This window comes from Meriones unguiculatus, chromosome 8 (genome assembly GCF_030254825.1).
Source record: "Meriones unguiculatus strain TT.TT164.6M chromosome 8, Bangor_MerUng_6.1, whole genome shotgun sequence".
Taxonomy (NCBI): domain Eukaryota; kingdom Metazoa; phylum Chordata; class Mammalia; order Rodentia; family Muridae; genus Meriones; species Meriones unguiculatus.
The window spans coordinates 24,170,458-24,178,942 of NC_083356.1; the positions used below are offsets into that span (position 1 = coordinate 24,170,458).

General features: G+C 45.7%; 1 pseudogene; it reads right to left on the reverse strand.

The window, feature by feature from the left end:
• Positions 1-565: 565 nt before the first annotated feature.
• On the reverse strand, positions 566-5,698 carry LOC110562877 (L-lactate dehydrogenase A chain-like; annotated as a pseudogene).
• Between the last annotated feature and the right edge of the window lie 2,787 nt (positions 5,699-8,485).

The following is an 8,485-nucleotide window of genomic DNA, read 5'->3' on the forward strand; positions in this document are numbered from 1 at the left end:
TAATATGATGATGGATTAAGCCTCTGAAACTGTAAACAGGTCCCAGCTAAATGTTTTTCTCATTAGAGCTGCCTTGGTCATGGTGTCCCTTCACAGCAATAGAACAGTAACTAAGACAGTGTACATATGCATATTCATATGTTTATGTGTGTATATTCATGTATGTGCATATGAATATTTAAGATGAGTACATGCGTGCACGTGTGTGTATTTATGCGTGTGCACATTTATGTGTATATGTCTATTTGCATGTGTGCATGTGCATGTTTAAATTTTTTATCCATGTATATTATTCGTGTGTGCATGTGTATATTTGTTAAAGTGTGCATTTGCATACTTGCGTTATGTACATGCGTGCAAATGTGTATCTTTGTGTGTATTTTTTCTCACTGTTGAAGGTTTATTTGGTGTCTTCACGGCATGACCCTTGGGTAGCTGGTTGCATCATCCATATGCAGATCTTATCTTGGATAATATCGCAGTGCTCACTACAGACACATCTAACACACAGGACGGTATCCTTTAGGACAGTTACAACGCACAAGATACGCGTAAGGGACTTCCACAGGAGCCAGGTTACGGCTAACTGGGCACTCGCTGGCCTGGGTATGTCTGCTGAGGGTGCACAGCACAGTGACACAGCAGCTCCCAAGATCAGGGGAGCCCGCACACAATTGTCCTGGAGTCTCAGAGACGGCGGACTGTCGCTCTAACCAGGTTGCCACGCCACAGTACCGCATCAGGGGAGAGCTGTAGGAACTGAGGTTTTCCCAGGCCACCCGAAAACAGCTCAGAGGGAGGAGCCAGGGTCTGTCTCCATAGAAACCCTGCTGCAGCCTGGACAGTGGAGAGCCGGGACATGGGGAGACTTTAGAACTGCAGCTCTGTCTGGGTCCCCCAGAGCGTGTCTGCACTCTTCTTCGGGTGGGCCTCCTCTTTGGGAGTCAGTCACCTTCACAGCATCCACACGGGAACACTGAGGAAGACATCATCCTTGATCCCACAGAGTCCCTTAATCACGGCAGAAATGGGGTGCACCTAAGATTCTTCATTATGTCCTCAGCCAAGTCTGCCACAGAGAAGCCAGTGGCCCAAGACATATAACCTTTCAGTTTGCTCACCTCATAGGTGCTGCCTGATTGAGAACCTCCTTCCACCGCTCCTTGTCTGCGTGTGCCCAGTTCTGGGTTCAGATTCTTCAGGGAGAGGCCGGCAACATCACACCACTCCACACAGGCACACTGGAGTCTCCACGCCCCCCCCCAAGACCCACCCATAACAGCTTAGTGGGTGAACTCCCAGCCTTTCCCCCACCAGATAACAGAACCGAGTGGAAACCAGATTGCAACCGTAACTCGGTTCTTAGGAAAACCTCTTATTTTCCAGGCCACGTGGGACAAGACATGCCCTGGGTTTAAAACAGCAGCCTGCAGTTTGGACTATACGTCACAATGCTGGAAACGATGAGCTTGAAGATGTGCGCTGTCCGCTGGACCAAACTGAGTCAGCTCTCGGCCCTTGTTGACAGGCTCCCGCTGTGATAACGGCCAGCTTGGAGTTTGTTGAAGTCTTTGCTGGAGACAATTTTTGGTGTTCTAAGGAAAAGGCTTCCATGACGGAGATCCATCATCTTTCTCTCTTCAGTTTGTCTTCCATGACGTCAACAAAGGCAAGCTCATCGGCCAAGTCCTTCATTAAGATGCTGACGGCACCAGCCGTGCCAACAGCACCAGCCCCAACAACCGTGATCTTGTTCTGGGCCCTGCTCTTCCTTAGAAGATGTAGCATCAGCTGCTCCCTAAGGCTGCCATCTTGGAATCTGAACCTTTTGGGAATGCTAGTGCAGGATGTGGGGGCGTCAGCAGCGTGGTCTGGGGGAGGCGACAGCCGTTCTGGCACATACCCCTGTATGTGTGTTTATATGTGAGTACATGTGTAAATTTATATGTGTGCATATGTACATTCATGTATATAGTCTTCTTATGTGCTTGTGTATATTCATTTGTGTGTACATGTGTATATTCATGTATGTGTATGGTTTTGTACAAGTATAGATTTGTGTGCATAAGTATGTATATGTGTGTTTGTGTTTACCTGTGTGTACATTTGTACATATATGTACATGTAAAGGTGTCATGCATATATTCATGGGTGTCATATTTATGTGCGTTTATGAATACATTTATGTTTGTACATTGTAGAGGTGACCCACAAATATTGTATTTGCCAGCAATGAAAAAGGTGTGTCCCTGGGTTTTCGGTCGTTACCTGAGCCAGCAGCAGGCTATCTGGACATATAAATGTTTGTCACTCCTTCACCTGGCTCAAGAAGGAAGGCCAGCTGCCACGGAGAAGGTCACAAAGCCCCCAGTGCCAGCTGGTGGGTAGGAGTGTGGGTTTTTAACTAATGAAGGGCTGGCAGCCTGGAGCTGGGGCGGAAAGACCGGCAGAAGGTCTAGGCAGAGAGAAACAGAAGGCGCTGGAGGCAGACAGAAGGGAGAGGGACGAGCTGGGACGCGGGCAGTGAGAACCGTGTGGAGAGAGAACACGGTGGCCGAGACGTTGGCCTAAGCTAGAGGTCAGCTGAGAGGCTGCCCCAGCAAAAGGCCAGCAGCAGTAAACTACACAGACGTCTCTGGGCCTTATTAATCCAACCTCAATCAATAGCCCCGAAAGCCCGCAATAGTACACGGTATGTTTATATGTATACATGTGAATACATGTGAGTGCCCGTGTATATTTTGTGTGTGTACATGTGTGTAGTTATGTGTATGTACATGTGTGTACATATGAATACTTATGTGTGTATACATGTATGCTTGTGTGTATAATCATGTGCATACATGTGTATTTTGGGCACACATGTTCTTTTATGTGTATACATGTGTATATATGTGCATTTTGGACATTATATTTTTGTGTATACATGTGCATGCTTACGTCTGTGTTCATGTGTATGTTTATGTTTGTAAACGTGTATATTTATGTTATGTGCGTGTGTGGGTTTCTGTGTGTACGTATTTATATGTATACATGTGTGTACATGTATGTTTTTGCATGTGTGTTTATAATAATTACTATATTTAGTGGAGATAAAGCCAATACCTGTGGCATATATGTAATTTCAACATAAGCGGTCGAGTTTGGGGTCTTTCACTTTATACATTTCCCCCTTTTCCCTCGTGAAGCCAGGCGTTTAAGCAGCTGGTTATGCTGCCTCCTGTGGTGCCTCCTCCCACGGGACTGAGTGAGTTCTCTGGTTCAGGGCTCCTGGGATCTGATGGTGACCTGTGACGTGTGTCACACTCAGCTTTCCTCAGGAGATGGGGCAGGGGAGCCTGCTCCCTTTCAGGCTGTCTTCTGCTCTGTCCAGTTTCAAGCTGTTGTTAACTATTAGCAAGACCCGCTGGGCTCCACGAACTCCCGAGGGATCACACGGCTTTGACAGGTCTCTCTTTTGCCTGGGAAGTTTACCAGGAGCAACCCTGCATTCGCCGTCGTCCACTCGCCAGGGCTTCGTCAGTATCTTGTTGGTAATCGCTTGGTTAAAGCTGTTCCCTTTAGGGGTCACTCAATTAAGGTGAATACACGAACAACTGTTGGCGTACTTTAAAAAAAAACTATTTTATTTACAGTCTTTTTATATCTTTATCTTCCCACTGCCAATCCCTTCCAACATCCCAACACCAGGTAAGAGAGAGGAAAGGTTAGTGAGAGAGGAGGTCACAGTGCTCTTTCTTAGCTGCTTCCTGCTGGTTAGGGGTTAGGGTCGTCGGGTTCCTTGGAGCCAGTCCAATCCCCGTTTCAGGAGATCTCCAGCTTCTTGTCTCACTGCATCAGCAGGAGCAGCAAGGGGGAAGCAGGAGCAGCTCTGTGCTTTCTCGGAGCCTCCACACTCTGGCTCTGGCATTTACTCTCTTTCCAGCGTTCTCAGATTTAAACTATCTGCAGCTGGCAAGGAGCTCTTTTCAGAGCCTGCATGAGGCAAATAGCCTGCTGCTGTGGACCATCTGAATCATTCCCACATCTCACATGTGGGATCAAAACAAAACCATGTTTATATCTGCAGCAAATAACCTCAGTTGCTGAGTCCTGTGTCCTCTTTGGGGCTTTTCTACAGCCTCTTACCTTAAAGATATTCTTAATAAACTCAATACCGGCATTTTCCTGCCTTTGGGTGTTTTAATGTGATACCCCTTTGTCTTCCCAAAAAAAGGAAGTTAGCATAACAGTCTGGTTATAATCTGACTTTCTAGGATGGGTTCCAAGGACACAAATAGTAGACGGGCAGAACTAACTCCCACAAGTTGTCACCTGGTCTCCACATGAGTGCTGTGGCACATGCACACACATACACCACACACCAAACATTTTTAATACATGTGATGGATTTTAGGCGTATTTTTAATAGTTCCCTGGGGCTTGCAGTCAACACCTCAGTGTTATTACAGCGTGAAGCATTGCTCTCGGGATTATCACATAAAAATCTTTCTTCTTATTTATTCCCTGCTTCTTCTATCGTGCATTGATGGTCATAAAAACCACGTTTCTTTGTTGTTGTTTGTTTGTTTGTTTTTGGTTTTGTTTTGTTTGTTTTGACACAGGGTTTCTCTGTGTAGCCTTGGCTGTCCCAGACTCACTTTGTAGGCCAGGCTGGCCTAGAACTCACAGAGATCCACCTGCCTCTGCCTCCCAGAGTGCTGGGATTACAGCACCGTCTGTCCCATAGTTTCTTTGTGGGTAGTTGTTTTCTTTTTCCTTCAGCATTATTTCTTTTAAACATCACAGGCCGCTGTATTCTCTCACCATCGATTCAGACAAGACTTCAGCTGGGAAGCTTTAAACATGAGCCACGTCTTTTGATCTTCCAAGATTCTCTTGGTCTTTAGCTTTTATAGTTAGATTAGGATGCATCTAAGCATGAATCTCTGAGGATTTTATCTTATTTACTGTGTTGAGCTTGTTGGATTCACAAACTAATGCTGTTCATCAAATTTAAAAAGTTTCTGAGCCGGGAGCGGTGGCACACGCCTGTAATTCCAGTACTCTGGAGGAAGAGGCAGGCATATCTCTGTGAGTTCAAGGCCAGCCTGGTCTACAAAGTGAGTCCGGGACAGCCAGGGGCTACACAGAGAAACCCTGTCTCAGAAAGGAAGAGGAGGAGGAAAATCAGTTTTGGCTTTTACTTTTTGCTTTCACGGAGCCATAACATTAAGTAGCAGTCAAAGTTTGTAAACATATACCTTCCCCGCCTGTTGATTGGCTTAATAAAGAGCTGACCGGCCTATCTAAGCAGGAAAGGGAAGGTGAGACTTCGGGGAGGAGAGAGCATCTCTGGGGGAAGATTGGCTCTCAGGACACAGAGGTAGGGAGAAGAGGTGGGGGGAGCCGGTGGCCAGCGTGTGGGAACGGAGGCCAGGATTAGTCCGGCTAATCTGTGTGAGCTAGTTGAAAGTCTGCTCAACAGGGGTGTGTAAGTCCCCGTGTCTTTCTTAAAACGGAAGCCTAGAGGGAGCCCTCACCCTGTCCGGCTCTCCCGTGGCTGCTGGGCGGTTGTGACTGCGGGAAGGTAGTTCTCGGGGTTAACACTCCTCGCTCTTTTTAAGGGCCGTTCATCCGAATTCCTCGAGCAACGCCCTCCTGTTCGCCTCAAGCCTTCCGTTTCTCTTAGGGGCTCTGAAAACGTCCTTATGGCCATTTTTGCAGTAGCCGCATTGCTTCGTGAGGAGACCGTTTAAGCATCCGTCTCTGCCGTTTCCGTCCATCCCTGTCTTCCTCTATAGCGAGCGTTTTAACAACATCCTTTACTATACAGTACCGTACTGTACTGTACATGAAATCGATTGATAATATGACCTACTCAAACACACATCTTCAAAACGATCGATGCAACTATCTAATTGCAGAGGAAAGTCAGACTCACCAATTTGTGAACTCACTTTGAAATAGGACATTACAAATGTAAATGGCCAGACATAACAAATGGCTGTCTTTCCTCAGTTTACACTGGATGCTGAAAATGATGGGAAAATAATTAGATTTTTGTTTCCTCTGCTTTGTCTTAAAGTAAAACTGAGTTTGGTCCTAGCCACAAGGCACTGAGAACAGGTTTGTTTGTTTGTTTGTTTGTGTGATTGGTTGGTAAGGCATCCAAAGCCCTCCACATCCCTATCCCCTGAATATTAGTCTGCATTCAGTAGTCCTTCGGATATCTTGGGCCAAACTTCTCACACCTGGCCCTTCTGAGACTTTTTAAAACATGCCCTAGCAGCAGCACTGCACTTTTGAGAGCTTTTTGTTTGTTTGGTTTGTCTTTCTAATGACTCTCAAACCATATACATATATATACATATATACATATATACAGAGACAGGGGTTTCTCTGTGTAGCTTTGGCTGTCCTAGACTCACTTTGTAGACCAGGCTGGTCTCAAACTCATAGAGATCTGCCTGCCTCTGCCTCCCGAGTGCTGGGATTACAGGCGTGTACCACCACGTCCAGCTCTAAGCAGATGTTCTGAAGCAATTGTATCTTGTAGTCCCCCAACAGCAAGAACAACCTTCCTGGAAATTTTATAATTTATATTAAAGTTGATTCTTTCATATGTCAGTCACAATCTTTCTAGGTAAAAAAAAATAATAATAATAATAGAAGGGGAAGGAAGGAAAGAAGGAATTTTTGTTGTTGTTCCACCAGAGGGCACCATGACAATTTTCACTTTCAAAAGAAACTGTAATAGGCTAGCTAAAAAAAATTCCAAAAAAATAAAATGGAATATCAAAATATACATAATTAAAGCAACAACCCCTTGACCAAGACATTGATTCAGTTATGTCTTTGAAATCTCAATACAGTAATTCATTTTGCTAAGAATATGTTTATCTTTCAGAGACACAATTTCAGCAAATCAGAAAAATGTAATAACTTATATAACTAATGGGTAATAACCATTCATTGTCATCATCCCTCAAGCCTCATTCCAAACAAAATTTTCCTTCCTTTTTCAGAAATCATGTTAGGAAATCTACAAAAATTCCTAAGTGATGACAGTTTATTAGAAATCACAACTTCCAAAAAGAATGATGAGATAACAGAATGTCCTACGGGAGCCCTGTCCATAGCTATTGGTGCAGAGGTGACCTGGCACGCAGGAAGAGCTCTGGTTCTCATTCATTCATTCATTCATTCACTCACTCACTCACTACAGCTATTCAGGACCAACTATGCGCTACTTCCCTAGGATCTAGGGTTATAGTGGTGTGCGAAAAACTGGTTATGCCTTAATGGAACTTGACAAATAAAAGAAGAATCGAGCAGTCAAATAAAACCATAAACATCTTTTTTATTGAGAAACCAGCAGGAAGCCAATAAAAAGGCATTGTGAGAGAAAATGACAGAGGACTTACTGATCGGCTTGTAAGAAAAGCCGCGTGTGGGGTGACACGGGACAGGAAGAACCTTCAGTATGACGACTGGAAGACAAGGAGCAGTGTGACGGAAGGCTTCTAAGCTGGAGAGAGACTGCTCCGGGGACCCAAAGAGGCCTTTATGTGTGGAGCAGGGTGCAGGGTGCCCTGGGCAGAGGCACTCAGAGTGAACCAGGATGGATTCTGCTAAAACATTTCAACTTCAACTTACAGGGTGCTGTGAGCCACCCCGTGTAACCGGGTTTGCTCTGAGCGCTCACGACACACGCCTCATTCACACCACAATCGTCCCTCTTCCTAATGAGCTCAGAGATGCTCCCTGGGCAAGGTCATCGACGTCTGTGCAGTGAAGAGCAGGGAGCCCTCGCCCTTTCTGCTTCTCCCACCAAACCGCGTGTGGCTGCGGATACTCTTTTCCGCAAGCAGAGCGTTTGCTCCCCGTTCCTTACAATAACTCCAAATTGATATTTCCAGACGATCTGTACTGCCAACGACCCTGGGTTTGAGCTAGGTGACCTCAGCTGTTTTCTCTTGCTAACCTGGGGGATGTTAACTTCTGGAAGCCTTGAAGGTCTTTCTGAAGACAGCATCAATGATAACATGTAACCTATTTTGTAAACTGTGAGCAACTACATAAATGTCTTTGTTCCCAGTCATCTCGGCAGCCACCGCTGTTACAAATTATCCTGCCGTTCATTTGCCCCGATTTCTTTCCTCTTCTTTCCTGCTTCTTCTACCTCCGGTCTTTTCTGCCAGATAAATTTGCTTCCTTGAAAAAGGATGGCTAGTTGGAGACATCATCACCAGCCAATCAGAGCTCATCATTCCTGACCGGTAAGCCAATCAGATGTAAGCTCCAAATCGTCTTTCAATGTTGCTAGGGCTTGGGTCTGCTTCGCTTCTAAGAGCCGGCTCGCTCGCTCGCTGTTGGTTCATCCGGTCCCTCTCTCCCTCCCTTTTCTCTTCCTCCCACTCTCCCTAGCTCCCTACCCTTTTCCCTTTCCCTCCTCCCTTCTTTTGGGTTTGGAGCAATTCCAGATGCTTAAGCCTTCGGGAAG